The sequence below is a fragment of the Zingiber officinale genome, chromosome 9B, assembly GCF_018446385.1.
Source record: "Zingiber officinale cultivar Zhangliang chromosome 9B, Zo_v1.1, whole genome shotgun sequence".
NCBI classification, from domain to species: domain Eukaryota; kingdom Viridiplantae; phylum Streptophyta; class Magnoliopsida; order Zingiberales; family Zingiberaceae; genus Zingiber; species Zingiber officinale.
In genome coordinates, this window is record NC_056003.1 from 105,513,158 (window position 1) to 105,530,698 (window position 17,541).

At 35.0% G+C, this 17,541-nt stretch overlaps 1 pseudogene; it reads left to right on the forward strand.

Annotated features, from left to right (window-relative positions):
- Nucleotides 1–5,371: 5,371 nt before the first annotated feature.
- LOC122023259 lies at nt 5,372–16,777 on the forward strand (annotated as a pseudogene).
- The last annotated feature ends 764 nt before the right edge of the window (nt 16,778–17,541 follow it).

Sequence of the window (17,541 nt, forward strand, 5' to 3'; positions counted from 1 at the left end):
ATCAATTTTTCCTTTCTCCTTGTCCACAATAGCAAGTTATTTTACAAATTTTTTACCCTCTCCTTATGCTAAAACGTTCTCCACATGCTCGCATATTTATATCTTGCTTCGCTTACTCTTAGGTAAAAGTTGAGCCATAATGGACTATCAATTGGAGTATCCTTGGAATCATAGTGACTTCTATCACGTCCTCTCCTACTCTTTATTCCAAAAGCTACTGTTTAGAATATGGATCGACTACATGATCGCTTGATTGAGACCGCATGCCTTTATTTTCTATTATTTCGAATAATTCTTTACCCTATCATTTAGATGAATGTTTTTCATTGTTAGCTCCTTTATTTAGTTTGCTTGAATAATGTAGTTAAAACATTCCTTATTTCTTTACCTTCCTACTTCGGTGTCATCAAATTGTGATGTCTCCATTGGACATGGAATGTCGTTAATGAAATCAAGGTTCTTAACCAATATTTTTTCAGATTGGGTATGAATTAGTTCAATCATAACCTGTCAAATGATAAAAACAAAGGTTAAAAATTGCATATTAACCTAACAGGTGACAGTCTTCAATATCTACCTCTTTAGATGAGACTCGGTCAAACAAAGCCCTCGCTTTACTAATATGTGAATGAATATTCTTCCACTTGTTTATTTATGCTCCTTCAATATTATATGGCTTCTGAATTGGAATATACTCTAAAAATCATGTATGCTTCTTTATCACAAGTGTTACATATTCATACATATGTGCAAAATGTTGTCAAATTTACCATCAAAAATAAACTCACTACTAATAGACTAGCAAATCCCTTTAGGTAAGGGAGGTTGGTGTTGGAGTGTATTATCTGAGTTGATGAAAATATGTCCCGAATCTTAGGTAATTGTGGATCCATAAATTCATAGATGACTTCAACCCAATTGAATCTAACAAGATGATCAAAATCATCTACTATATCTATAAAACCTAAAGGGACCTTATATGTACTAGAAGAAAATAAGACACAAACAAATATATACAAAATATAGAATTTGCAAAATAATAAAATGTCATCATCTATTTCAACATAATTGGCATAAAATTAAGTAGCTCCTCAATTCTTGATCTGATAGCTTCTTTTTTATTTGAGAAGTAAGTTAGAAAGAGGTCTTCTGATGTTTTAGTTAAATTGATTGAAATCGAAACACCTCGGTCTGCAATACTAAGCAACAAAGAAACGTTTCTTCTAGTGAAGGCAACTAGTACACATGAAAAACTTAAATGATTAGTTATCTTCTATGACAATATAAATATTATATAAGCTAATATCATGTTCAACGTATCGTTGCCACGTTGGATCTGATATGGGATCATATCAGGCTCATGTTAGGCCTGATATGGGATCATATTAGGCTCACGTTGGCTTGATATGAGATCATATCAGGCCCACGTTAGGCTTGATATGTGATCCTAATATGAGATCATTTCGGACCCTCGTTTGCCATGATATCCCAATACCCCGATGGCCAAAATGAATAAATATTAAGATTTTTCAAAAAAATTTATTTTACTATACTACTATTTCATGCTTAAAATTCACAATTACAAGCTGTACTTAAGAATCTAAAGGTTTGAGAAGTTGAATCTCAATTTTGAAATATATTGCCCAATATACCGTAGATATACTACATATCTTGTATGTCTAAGAAAAAACTAAAGGGGGATTGTTTAATCATTGCTATGTGTCAATCATGTAAAATAGCAGATCCATGATGTCTTCCTTTTTTTTTATGTTAAAAAAAACTTTTAAAGTGACATAACATACTGTTCCAATGCAGTTTCTGTCCAAACTGATTTAACCTTTGCAAATTCAATACTTACAAAGGTAATACCTTTGCGGATAATTGAACAGCAGAGGATGAAACACCCAACCCACTTTTTTGCCCCATTATGAAAGGAGAGTATTAACGGAAATCCTAAACCTTCACTACAAAGAAGAGATCAGTGTGAATTTTCATTGGAAATCCTTAATGTCGCCTTAGGGACACACGAAGACACTTACGTATGCTTTCGGTGGGGGGACAATATCACAACTAAAAAAGAGCGAAAGATTTTTGCAATCTGAGAGTTAAGAAAAGCGACGAGGCTTGCACACGTTGAGAGAGGGAGGGAGACAAATGTTTACGCCATCAGCATCCTAACCATCAATAAAAATTTTAAATCAAAATAATTTTAATGTGGTGGATGCCTTAAAAAAATAGGATAGAAAAAGGAGATTGACGAGAGGAGTAGAAGGGAAATTTCATATATTTTATTATGCCCTTTCGTAAATACAAAATTATGATACACTTTTAATAAATTTCAATTTCCATTTACACCATTTGATAAAATACTAATTTATTTTATTTTCGGTAATTTACCAAATAGCGCGCCTAAATTTTTAAATTTTCTAAAAGGCATACGTTACTTTACAATTTACCAAAGAGCACACATTTTCAAGTGTTATTCTTATTTTACCCTCCTGATAATCTGACTTTTTCTACCGTTTTTGTTTTCTCCACTATTTTTCTCTCTCTTCACTTTTTAACCAGCATACAGAATATGTGAATAACATTACATAATATTTAGTCAAATTTTTAATAACATTTTAATACATTTGAAGACGCCAAAATCAACAATGGATAGCATATTTGAACTCTTTGTAATCTTAGAAATCCACTGGAACTGAAATGAGTGTAATCGGAGCTCTCTAGGTCCATAAATGAGTTTCGGTCAAAACCCACTGATTGACCTAAAGAGCTCTGATTGCACCCATTTCAGTTTCTATGGATTTATAATATTGTAAAGAGTTCAAATATAGTGTCCATTATTTATTTCGACTTTTCATAGATGTTAACATGTAAAATAAAAGAATCATCAAAAACGCCCACGTTAGGCCTGATATAATTCCATATCAAACTCAATATGGATTTTTTTTAATGATTCTTTCACTTTACATGTTAATATCTATGAAAAGTCGAAATAAATAATGGACATCATATTTGAACTCCTTGCAATCTTAAAAATCCATAGGAATCGAAATAGGTGCAATCAGAGCTTTCTAGGTCCATCAATGGGTTTTGACCGAAACCCACTAATAGACCTAGAGAGCTCCGATTGCACTCATTTCAGTTTCTATGGATTTCTTATGTTGCAAGGAGTTCAAATATGGTGTCCATTATTTATTTCAGTTTTTCATAGATATTAACATATAAAATCAAAGAATTGTATCTATGAAAAGTCGAAATAAATAATGAACATCATATTTGAACTCCTTGCAATCTTAGAAATCCATAGGAATCGAAATGGGTGCAATCAGAGCTTTCTAGGTCCATCAATGGGTTTTGACCGAAACTCACTAATGGACTTAGAGAACTCCGATTGCACTCATTTTAGTTCCTATGGATTTTTTATGTTGCAAGGAGTTCAAATATGGTGTCCATTATTTATTTCAGCTTTTCATAGATGTTAATATATAAAATCAAAGAATCATCAAAAAGGCTCATATTTGGCCTGATATGGAATCATATCAGTGGGCCTGATATGATTCCATATCATGCCCAATGTGGGCCTTTTTGATGATTCTTTGATTTTACATGTTAACATATATGAAAAGCCAAAATAAATAATGGACACCATATTTGAACTTCTTGTAACATAAGAAATCCATAGGAACTGAAATGGGTGTAATTGGAGCTCTTTAGGTTCATCAGTGCATTTCGGTCAAAATCCACTGATGGACCTAGAGAGCTCTGATTGCACCCATTTCGGTTCCTATGGATTTCTAAGGTTGCAAGGAGTTCAAATATGATGTCTATTATTTATTTCGACTTTTCATAGATGTTAACATGTAAAGTGAAAGAATCGTCAAAAAAAATCATATTGGGCCTGATATGGAATCATATCAGGCCCAACGTGGGCCTAATATCATTCCATATCAGACCCACATTAGGCTTGATATGATTTCATATCAGGCCCACGTCGAGCCTAATATGATTTCATATCAAGCCCAACGTGAACATTTTTGATGATTCTTTTATTTTATATGTTAACATCTATAAAAAATCAAAATAAATAATGAACACCATATTTGAACTCCTTGCAATATCATAAATCCATAGAAACTGAAATGGGTGCAATCGGAGCTCTCTAGGTCCATCAATGGATTTTGACCGAAATCCACTGATGGACCTAGAGAGCTCCGACTACACTCATTTCAGTTTCAGTGGGTTTCTGAGATTGCAACGAGTTTAAATATGTTATTCATTGTTGATTTTGGCTTCTTCAATGTATTAAAATATTATTAAAAATTTTACTAAATCTTATGTAATGTTATTTATATATTCTACATGCTGGTTAAAAAGTGAAGAGAGAGAAAACTAGTAGAGAAAACAAAAATGGTAGAAAAAGTCAAATTGTTAGGAGGGTAAAATAGGAATGACATTTGAAAATGTACGCTCTTTGGTAAATTGTAAAGTAACTCATACCTTTTAGTAAATTTAAAATTTTAGATCCGTTGTTTGATAACCGTTTAATTTTAGACTCAACTTAGTTCACTTGATTATATTATTAAATAAGTTTCAACACAATTAATTTAACTCGTAACTTGTTTACTGCCCTAAGAGCATCTCCAATGTAAGTTTTGTCAAAGGTTTGTAAAATTTAAAAACCTCATTAAAAAAGTTTTTATGATTGTGTAGGTGAGGTTTGGGGTTTTTAATTCAAGAGTAGATTTGAAAACTCAAACATGTTTTTTCTCTTGAAGGTTGAGCTAATAATTAATGTACATATGATTGGCTCTTTTTAAATAATTTAAAAATAAATTATTTAATGAGCTAATTATAATGTTTCAGTTTATAAATAATTAGTAACAATTAAAATTATATTATTTTTTCTTTTAAAAATAAATATATTTGAGATAAGTTAAAAAATATACAAATGACTTTAATTAAATTAAATTTATAAAATAATTAAATATTAAATAAAATGATAAATTATATTAAATTAAAAATTAAAAATTATTTAATTTATTAATGGTTAATTATAAATAAATTAAATTAAAGATTATAATTAATTAAAATATCAAATAAAAATTATATAAAGATATTAAATGAAAAAATTGTATGTAGATTTTTTTTAATTGAGTAGAGAATAGTATATTTGTATTGAAATTGATATAATATGTATGAAATTATCTAATTACATGTAAAAAAAATTATTAAAAAAATTTATTCAAAATTTTAACATTCAAAATGTTTCAATCAATTTTTATAATATTGATGTGACATTAAAATTTTTAAAAACGCTCATTCAAAAAATTTTTTGAGTCAACGGACGACGCCAAGCCGCATTCCAATGCGGTTCAATCGCGGCGCACTCGCCAGATTCCAACTTCAAGAAGGCAGCCCGGCGTATCTTTTCTCTCCTCGTCTTTGCAAGAGTCCAACTTCTTTGTCGTCTCTCTCTCGGCCTTTCGCTCGATTGCTTTCGCTTTTTGGCGTTTGTTCAGTTCCCCAATCATCGCCTCTTTATCCTTTTTCGTCGTCTGCTCAGGGAGGAGAGGTGGGAGCAGTAATCGGGATCCTTTTCTCCGGTTTCGCTATTTGTTTCGGCACGGTTGAGGCTGAACTTTTTGCTGGGGTTCTTGTTCCAGATGGTTTGAGGCAAATTAGGGTTTTTTTAATGCGAAGATAAATCGTTTTTCGTCTTGGTAAGGAGCTGTTGCTATTGCATTTGGCTTTTAGTTTTCTTGGAATTGAGATGTGATGTGTTGGTTTATTGCCGTAAGGGTGTACTTGAGGTAGACTAGGGCGTTGCAAGACGCAATCCATTCATTTGCGCGTTGATTTTGCTTAGATAGATGCCTTCTAACTTGATGTTGATCGTGTGGAATTTCATCTTAACACGGGATGGGATCCTCAATATTTTATTTGGTTACCAAAGTGATCATTTTTGTTTTAAAAAATGTTATGTTTCACTGTCAATGCCGGAAGATAGGAAATCTTGTTTTAAAAAATGATATGCATACACTGAATCCTATTAGTTTATTCTTAAGTTTGAACTAGACGTTTGCAACAATAATGATGGCTCCGACCTATTTTCTCTTGTATACTAAATTAGCGTCCTTGTGAGTCTGGAATTAGTTGTATCATGTATTCACTTTTGGAAATGTGTATAAAAGGTCATGTAATTGTTTTGAATCATTAGTTTTTGTGCCATTCCTTAATCCCTAATACTGTACAACTGTTTTATGGATTCTTTTCTTGACACATGATTATTACGGTTTTTTAGCAATATGGGGACATCCGTAGCCTTTATACTTCATGCAAACACAAGGGATTTGTGATGATATATTATTACGACATGCGATCTGCTCGAAATGCTATGCGTGCATTACAGAACATGCCCTTAAGGAGGAGGAAGTTGGACATCCATTTTTCCATCCCAAAGGTCTGGCTATATATATACTTCATTCTACTATTCTTCTTTTTTTATTTTCTATTACTTGTTCATTCTCATTTCTATTATTTGTCTTCAGGATAACCCTTCTGACAAAGATGTGAATCAAGGAACTCTTGTGATATTTAATTTGGATCCTTCTGTTTCTAATGATGACCTCAAGCACATTTTTGGTGCATATGGGGAAGTTAAGGAGGTGATTTTTTTTTTCATCTGTGAATTTGCTTCAAATATAGTGTTGTATAGGCCTATGTTAAATGCCTGTTATTTGTTGTGGGAAGTAGATAAGGGAGACACCTCATAGGCTGCACCACAAATTTATTGAGTTCTATGATGTTAGAGCAGCAGAGTCTGCCCTTCGTTCATTGAACAAGAGTGACTTAGCTGGCAAGCGAATAAAACTAGAACCTATCCGTCCAGGTGGAGATCGTAGGATGTATGTACACCATTTTTGCATTTGCATATACTTGCTTTGTTTACAGCATACCAAGTCAGTGATTCTGGTCAATAATGGAATCAAATCTTCAATAATTCATTTTGAAGGATTTCAATGATTTACATGATCCATGTTAAATCACTATTGTAGCTTTTTCTTACTACAAATGGCAACTATTTGGTCAAAACTTAATTCGGATGAATAGTTATGAGTTTCAAAAACTTTTAGTTTGGCATACGTTATTCGCTTGACATTCATGTGGCAGTAAAATGAAATCTCATTTAGTTTAATATGCTGCTATGATCTAGTAACTATAGTTTTTGCTCTTTTATCTAATGATCAAGTTTTATTTTAGTTTAATATTCTCCTTTTGGCAACATAAATAAATCATACTTGTTATTCTTTATGAGCAACATTAAATGTCAATGCCTTAAAATCCATATTCTAATTATGTTTTGTGCTTTTCTCAAAATATGTTATTCAATGAACAATTTTTGTATGAGAATGTATGGAGAGATCCTCAACTATTGCTTGTTATTAGTATTGTCGAGGTCTTATATAAGCTGCAACACCATTGTTTTTATTTGGTCAATATTTTTTTTTATTTTTATTGCCAATCCATACAGAAAATACAAACAATCCTCCCAAAAATCTGAAACCATACATCTCAACAACCATCCTCCCAAAAATCTGAAACTATACATCTCAACAACCTGTTAACAAACCCAAGGAGAATCTTCAATCCAAGGGTGTAACAAATCAAAAAAACTAAAACGAATCAAATTTTGTACATGGAGGAAAATGCGCTCAGAGTTTGGAGTTTGTCCCTTAAAAATAGCATCATTGCACTCTCTTCAAATCCAATATACAGCAGAGCAAAAAGTAACCCGACGAATCTGAGAGCGTCTGGATTTAGAAGAAGCACACCTAGAAAACTAGTCGACTTCTCTATTCCAACGTAAAGGGGCCCTTTGGATAGAACAAGAATGTAGTATCTTAGTGCAAACCATAGCCAAAAGTGGACAATCAAAGAAAAGATGAGAAATATCTCCCTGTGAATACCACACAAACTGCAAAACCCCCCATCTGAATAGTCTAGAACAAATAGTAAGTCTCCCCTTAATTGCAAGCCAAGCAATAAAGCTACATTTAGGCACATGAGAAAAGCCCCAAATCAAGTTATACCAAGTCACAACAGGCTTTTTAGGCTGAAAATATATATAAGCAGAAGCAACAGAATATATACCAGAAGTGGCAGGCTTCCAAGAAACAGTGTCTGAATCAGTGGAACAAGCAAAATGAGCAATAATAAAATCCCAAGCTTAGCAGTAATAGAACCAATAGGATCAGGCCACCGCCAATGATTAGTATGCCAAACATCGGCAACACAAGTTGATTTAGAAATATTAACATCAACAATATAGATAGATGGAAATTTCTCAATCAACGAAACACCCCGAAGCCATGGATCAGTCTAGAATTTAAAATGCATACCAGAGCAAGGGAGTAAGACAACAAACCCTTAAACATTGAGTGAAGATCAAGAATCTTCCTCCAACACCAACTAGCATCAGGGGGTTTGATTATCCCCCAATAACTCAATGTTCGAAGCTTATTTGCCCTAATCCAAGCAGTCCATAAACTTTCATAAGAGGTCAAAAGAATCCATATATTTTTATCTACTGCGGCATAGTTCCAGATTGACAATGACTTAAAGTCTCAAGCCTCCTTACTTCTTAGATAGACAAACATCATGCCAAGCAATATGTCTGGAGTTGGAATTGGAATTGCCATACCAAAGAACATTCTGACAAAGCCTGCTAATAGTCTGAACAACAGATTTCGGCAACATAAAGACAGAACACATATAGACAGAGGCTTTGCAAAACAGAGATAACCAATTGGACCCTACCTCCATAAGAGAGAAACCGAGAAGTCCAACAAGAAATTCTAACAATGATTTTATGAATAATTTTGTCTTCTTCAAACCTAATGATATTAAAGGAATCCCCAAATAAGTCATAGGGAGAGAACCGTCATTGAAGTTTAACATAGCCAAGATTTCAACTTTAATATGATCAACAACACCAGAAAAGAAAGCACGGCTTTTGCCCTTAGTGATATGTAGCACAGAAACTTGTTCAAAGTATCTAAGAATGGACAAAACTTGAGTGTCTGAGTTAGAACTACCACAACAGAATACTAATAGATCATCAACAATACAGAGATGAGTAATCCGAAGAGTACGACATCCAGGTGAAACCCAAAGTCAGAAGGGATCAAATGGGGAAAACAACGAGAAAGATATTCCATGGCAATAACAAAGAGAAGAGGGGAGATGTGATCACCCTGCCTCACTCCTTCTTTCCCATGAAAGTAACCCTCCAAACCCTCATTAATAACAATAAAAAAGTGGTGGTTCTAATACACGTCATAACCCAGTCAGTAAATTGAAAAGGAAATCCCAGATTCAAAAGAGCTTCTAAGAAATCCCAAGACACTGAATCAAAGGTCTTTCGCAAGTCTACTCTCAGAGTAAGTCTTGGGTTGCCATTATTCCTATAATAGTTGTGAACAAGTTCATGGGCCAATAAAATGTTGTCCGCTATTCTAGGACCTTTGACAAAAGAAGATTGGTTCAAAGCTATGATAGAGGGCATAACTTGAGCCATTCTAATAGCAAGAACTTTAGTAATGAGTTTGTATATGATAGTGCAACAATCAATGGGCCGATAATCAGTAAGACCAGAAGGATTGGGAGTTTTAGGAATAACCACAAGGGCAGTAGAATTGAATTGCTTCAATAGACGCCCAATTCTGAAAAATTCATCAACAGCTGCAAAATCTGAAGGGCCAACAGTATCCCACTCCTTTTTGAAAAATTAAACATTAAAACCATCCACATTGGGGCTTTGTTACTTCCCATACCCATAAGAGCGGATTTGTCCTCATCATGACATATTGACCTCTGAAGAGAGGCATCTTGCTAAGAGGAAAGAAGCTTACCAGCCTGCCAAATGGAGGAATCAGAATGCACTCGAGCATGAGACTCCACTCCCAATAAGTGCTCATAAAAATCAATCATAGCATGAGAGATAGTAAGATGATTAGAACACATAGAGTCATCCTGAAGACAGAGATACAATATTGTTTCTAGCATATATGAGTTTAAGGGATTGATGAAAGTATTTAGTATTTTGGTCACCCAGCCAATCAGCCTTAACCAATCAGCACGAGCTTTCTGTTTGAAATAACTCTCTTCACGGAATTTTAGAGATCTATAATGAGTAACCAAAACTTGCTCTTGATCTAAAAGATCTTGATCAAGAGGATCATGGTTAAGATTAGACTGCAAATGATCCAAAGAAGCTTTACAGTTAGCCACTCGAGCAGAGATATCTGAGAAATCTACTCTATTAAGAACATGAAGCTCCTTAGCAAGCAATTTGAGCTTAGACCAAAGCACAAACATAAAAGAGCCAAAGATCGGAGATCTCCAAACAGCAGAAACAATCTGCTTGAAATGAGGATGAGTAGTCCACATATTAAAAAAATTGAAGGGAGGGGCACAACAATCTCCTTGAAATTAGGATGAGCAATCCACATATTAAAAAATTTGAAGGGAAGGGCACGTCGAGGAATCACATTCCTAATATGAACAATAAGAGGGGAATGATCGAACAATCCTGGACTAATAACCTCATAATCAGACCCAAACACATCCAACCAATCAGAATTTGATTAAACATCTATCCAACTTCCGCCAGATACGAGACTCAGCATCCTGATTGTTTCTCCAGGTGAAAAAGAAATCATGATTGTTGCGCTCAAAGAGACCACACCTAAAAAAACAATCCTCAAACTCAGATCCACAATCTGACGTATGGGCATCACTAATTCTCTCAGAATTATTCAAGATGACATTAAAATCTCCCTGCACTAACCAAGCACCGGAAGTAGAAAGAGCAAGGTCAACTAGATCAAACCAAAGAGCAGCATGCTCCACAGGGAAATTAGAGCCATATACAAGAGTCCACCAGAAAGTTTTTGACCCTAAAAGAGCTTTGCAATTAAGAAATTGAGTCGTAACCTTTTCTACAGTAAAACTGATTTTAGAGCCATCAAATAGTAGTAAAATTCTACCCAGAGCAGGCAAATAAAAATTATCAAGGTTGGACCAATTATACAACTTTAGACGAGAGAGGACTTTATCTTTATTATCCGACTTTATTTTTGTTTCAAGGAGCCCTAAAGCCATCAATTTATATTTTGCAACCAAAGGATACACCTCTGATTGTTTAAGGGGATCATTCAATCCCCTAACATTCCAAGAGTCAATCATTAACCTCTATCAGGGGTTTAACAACTCTCCGTGGCCTACCTTCACCAATAACACCAATAGGAGGGATAGTGACAGGAATAGAACCAGTTAAAGGAGCCGATACAACCACATCAGTTTTTGAAGTGGGCGTAGATCCAAATTCACGACTACCAGAAGAGGTTGTAGTGGGTAAAACAGCCTTACCCTTATTTGCAGCCATCTTAGCAGAAGAGACCATTATTGCAGCAATCTCATAGGCAGTATTAGAGATAACAGAAGCAACATCATTTGTGACAAGAGGATTTGCACCAGTAGTTATAATAGGATGTTTAACTTTCTCCTTCCAAACTTGCTTAGGACTTAGACAATGCACAAGAATAAAGGTGTTTATCGTGGCCAAATTGTTTACAAATACTGCAAGGGATAGGCTTCCATTCATACTTAACATTCTGAGCGATTTGGGCACCAAAGTCATCCTCAAGAATAATAGAATCAGGGAAATCCCCAACAATACACATGTCAACCAAAATACGATCAAAACCAAGCTTATCACGTCTCAAAGTGCAAAGATTACAGAAAAGAGGCTTACCCAGAATACTACCAATTCGACTAAGAATGCCCTTCGTTCAGAACTCCCAAGGAAGCAAGGGTAATTGAACCTAAATAGGAAGCACCTGAATGCCACTAAGATCAAGCTTCATTTGAGGAACCCAAGCTTTGAGAATGAAAGGCCTACTATTAAAAGAGTAAGAACCATCATTAAGAACCCTATCTTTACCAACATCAAAGTCAAATTGAAACAGAAAAAGATTATCTTTAATCTGAATCACTGAGGAAAGATCATATTGCTTCCATCGATTAAAAGCAAAATTCTCAATTTGCTTATAATGAGAAGAATACCCAAAAACACAACCAATCAATGCATGTTGCCACCGCTGAGTTTCCTCAAGAACTTCCGTAGAGCCAAATTTCACCACACGAACACCATTACTCACCACAGGTGGAACATAAGCAAGATCACAACCTGCGCACGAGTACGATTTTGACAGAAAGATCAGCCCATTTGGAATTACCACGAAGAGACTCCGTTTTTAGGTTCAACATTAATTGGCGTAGAAACCCTAACCTCAGGGTTAACACTCACAGAAGCCCTAAGATATGGGGAATTTTCCAATGGAGGAGAAGGCCTAGGGTCCCGAGGAGATTGCCCAAACCCTAATGCAAACGGATTTCAAACAACATTAGGAATGGGCACAGTAACATCGCAAAAAGATGAACTTAGAGAAAGAAGTATCCTTCAAACGTTGCTTTTTCCTCCCCATAGAGAATAGGATTCAATGTAAGAGCAAAGCCAGAGGCGCTAAGAAAAGACAACAATGAAGCTAAACTCTCCAGCACTCGCCGGTGCAGCCGCCAACGGAAACCGTTCCCATCTCCATATTCTCAATGTTCTGCAACACCATTGTTAGTTACTATATTGTTAAAGATTATAGTTTAACTATTTTCATCTTACTTTAAATTGGTAATTAACAAACTTTTTTCCAATTTTACATCTCAAGAACTATTATGATTCTGGATTTTGGTACCAAGGTTTTTAATTGTGGATATTTTTTAATATGCCCCACGCAACATGGATTGGGAACTTCATAGATATTAAAATTAGTTTGCAAGAAATTTCTTGCCTATTTTAAAGTATGATAATTAGCAAACACTCTACAATCACTCAAATGTCATTCAACATCTCCCAAATCTTGACATGTAATTGGTATGTGCGTTCAAATTGAAAAGTGTGCTTGTACATTTAGTGTGCATTTATAACCCCTGTTACAGTGAAATTTGGATGTTCGCTGCTGAATGATTCTTGCTATCTCTGGATTCAACTAGTAGGTTCCTGCCCAAGGTCAACACGTGGTCAAAGGGTGCCGGTCTTATCTCGGCATGGCCCCTCCGATGCTTAAATGAGACTTCGTGAAAGAGAAGAGTAGAAATATTGTGGAATGAGATATTATTAGAGAGAAATACCATGCCTCGTCCTTCGATTACCAATCTCGTTTTAAAGCCTTTATCGAGTATTGACTCCCATTACGATATCCCTTCTACAACAACCGCTGACCTCCATTAATGGCCTCCTTCATATAATGACCCCAACATGCACCCCTCTGTAATGGCTAACATTCCTCATTACTAGTCACCTTCAATATCAGTTACTCCTTCCTAAAATGCTTTATCTTTAGGTTAATCCCTTGCCCACAAATATTCTTGAACTCCCCTGGGCTCAAATCTCGAGTGCCAAGCACCAAACAATCCGAGCTCTTACACACCCGAGTCCCAAGCAGTGAGCACCATTCCTGAGCTCTCACGTACCCGAGACTCGAGTGCTAAACACTATATCCTCCTCCTTTTGGGCCTGATGTGGCCGGGCCCATCCTTCGTCCCGGTCCACGTATCCTAGCCTCTCGGACTTCCCAACTCTTGAATCGTGAATTATTACGGGGGTATCAACCCCATTTACTGATTTCACTGTACAGAAAAATCTTGTAATGTTATGGAAAAAGATAATTTGAACATAGGATTGTTATGGGCTTTATCCAAAATCTGAAGTTCCAATAAGAAGACTTGCCATCAACAAGTGATTTTGGCAACAAATACAAATTAGCAGCTAGACTATAGTTAATTGACTTCAATAGCTTGAATCCTATTGTAAATTGTAAATGCAAGAAATCATTTTTGTAGTCTATCATTATTTACTATTTTACTTTGACCTAATAGCCAAGGTGATAAATATTTAAGGAATGTAACTTTTGCATGGTTTAGGTACTATCGAGGCTTACACTGCATATTCTCATTTATGACATTACTACTACCCGAGTTCGCTAAACTAAATACCAACCAATGCTTTTGTTTGGGGGATAAACACTAGGAAATTATCCTACCTTTTCCTTACCTTTTGGTAAGAATGGTTCACAATCTGGACCTTGATTCATAGAGAATCTTTATATGATGTGCGATGGGTTGAATAGGAATTTCCATCAGGTTGTTGATATTTAGTTCTTAATTGTAATAATCTCAGTTTCATTTACTTGTCTTCTTCTGCTTTTGCATTAGCCAATTTGATTACCAATGGGTATGGCATTCTGAAAGGAAATTATTTTGGTAAATGACTATTATCCTTTGCCTGTTTGAACATGATAATCAAAGTCCCTTATAACACAGCTAGTTGAAAATCTTATTAAAAAAATGGATGACATCACAAGCATGGTGATTTTATTCATCATCATTATCATTTGATGAGCCAGAAAAGCACATTCCATTTTCCGAGAACTGTCAGAGCTTCTGAACTTGCGTTGTAATTTACTCTAAAGCAGAGAATATCAGTTTAATTCTTAAATGATGATTTTATTTAATATTTGGTGTATACACTATTTGATTATCTCCTATTTTTGCTATACTATGTCACTTGGGTAAAATGTTATGGTGGAGCTCTTGGTAAATTTAAGTGATGATATTTCATTTCCCCATACAGTTTGATGCAACAAATGACTCATGATTTCGAACAAGATAAAACCAGAGGTTACTGGCATCATATGGATTCACCTATTATTAATTCGCCGCCAGGTAGAGACATAATATGGGCCTAACCTCCTGTTTGTCGGTTTCTTTATTTTTCACTAGTAACATTAAGTTTGTGCATTTAATTGGTACTATATTTTAGTATGAACTGGTTGTTTCTTGTATTACAGGTCCATGGGGACAAATCAGTAGTCCAAATCATAGCAGTCCTCTAGACGTTTTCAGTAAGTCTCCTAGTGGGGGGTGTAATGAGTTCTATTGGAAATAATCATTTGCCTGGATTAGCATCTGTACTTTCCCCAATTTCAACTTCAGCAAAGATTGTACCTATTGGGAAGGACAAAATAGAGGTGGTCTCTCTAATCAGAAAATCTATGGAACCAGCCAGTTACATGGAGGTGGGCACCATAATTCTCATTCTTTGCCAGATCACACTCATGGATTGTTGAACCCAAGTCCAGGCAATTCAACTTCATTTGGTTCACCAACGCCAAATGTTTCTGTGGTTGGGACTCTGTCTGCTCCACAATTTCTCTGGGGCAGCTCATCTTCATACAATGAGAATATGCAATCTTCTGTTTGGCAGTCTCAAACTTTAGGAAATTCATACGTGCCAAATGGACAAGGGTAAGGACAAAGTTTCCTTTATCCACTCTGTCATGGCTCAATGCATGGGTCCTCACACAAGCATAATTCAAATTATTCTGGATCTGCTCCATCTGTTTTTGCTTTCGACAAACAGTATGGCTTTATTCCCAAGTCACCAGAGATATCTTTCACAAACCATATTGCATTTGGCAATATAGGAGTTAACCAAAATGATTTAAGTTTTATGAATATAACTCCCCGGGCAACAATGAATCAGGGCATGATGTCTGGAAATATGCCTGATAATGGTTCACCTAATATGGGAATGATGCCTGCACACAGATTTGGGCCTTTGCTCTTTCGGAATGCTGCATACCCTGGTCCAACATCCATTGGCTTTGATGGTTTTGTTGATTGGAACCGTAGCAGGCGAGTGGATAACCATGGGAATCAAGTAGATAATAAGCAGTACCAGCTTGACTTGGACAGAATTATTAATGGGGAAGATGCTCGAACTACAATTATGATAAAGAATATTCCAAATAAGTGGGTTATCTTAAAAGAGAAACTACTGAAGCTTTATGCTTTTATATTTATACAAAATCACAAACTTAATGAAAAATTAGTAATTGCCTCTAGGTACACTCCCAAGATGCTTTTGGCTGCAATAGACGAGACTCACAAAGGCACATATGATTTTTTTGTATCTTCCAATTGATTTTAAGGTAATTACAGTACACTTGATCGAATATCAGTGGTTTAATAACAATTTCTTTTTCAGGTATAAACTAGTTCGTTTCTACCTGCGCAGAATAAGTGCAATGTTGGCTATGCATTTATTAACATGGCCTCTCCTGCACACATAATATCCTCTTACAGGGTTTGTTGCTTCTCCTTACCTCTAACCTATGTTACTTGAACGCATCACAAAGCTATTCTATCAAAATTAGCAGCTCTACTCATACAGGCATTTAACGGAAAGAAATGGGAGAAGTTCAATAGTGAGAAGGTTGTCTGGCATATGCGCAAATTCAAGGCAAAGCAGCACTTGTTGCCATTTCCAGAACTCAAGTTTGATGAATGAGGATAAGAGATGTCGTCCAATTGTTTTTGATTCTGCGGGAATGGAGGCTGGTGATCAGGTAATGTTCAAAATGTTTTTGTGTGCCAATCATAGTGAAATTTAATCTAAGATATGGTGAGTGGGGAAAATTCCTTAGCGATTGTACTGAAAGGGTGTGTCCACTTTTGTAACTCTGGACGGACCAAACTGTCACTGGCTCCTGCCATTAATGGAAATTGGGACTCCATATTCTGTGTTTTTTGCACAGATAGAAAGCTGTAATTGTTAGAGAAATCAGTTTGAAGTGTACAAGGATTTGGATGCTGTGAATTCTGTGTTTGGTGGTAAAATGTGTTATATTTCTTGTCTTTTTGCTGATCTATCTTCACTATTTTATACATTCCTCAGCTTTTGTAAAAGCGTTCCTGGACTCGAGATAATCTTTTTTTCTGTCGAGATTTTGTAACTTTTCTAAAAAGTAAAATTTTTGCAGCTTTCCCTATTGTAGTGAATAGACGGCCGCTGGGTGCCACAAATATCCTTTCTTCTTGTCATCCCCTGTTTGTCGTATTTGAATTCAGCATCTTCGGACACCAAAATATTGATTTACAAAAGAACAATATGGAAAAAAAAAACACAAAAAAAAAAAAAAGAGAATGATTTTTATTGTTGTTATTATATTGTCCATTAATTAGGAGAGAATTTGCAATCTTATCAGATTGAATGATTTGAGTTTGACTGAATAGTCTTCAATCAATTAAAAAGTAATCGTGTTTTGAGTTTACTGGATTTAAATAGAAGCACTATAAGTTTACAACAACAATTATACATCTGAAAATCTTTATAGTCTTGTAATGTTTTTATTAAAAACTCAAAAGTTTAAGATTTTTATTTTCTTAGAAAATTTTCTTCTGTACTTATTTATTTTATATTTATAAAAAGAGAATTTATTTATAAATGACTTCTCCGCATTTTAAAAGATATTCGGCAATTATCAAAAGTGTATGTAAAATTCTAAATTTATCAAAATACGTACGCTATTTTGATATTTAATAAAGAATGCACATTTTTTATTTTATCCTTCTAAT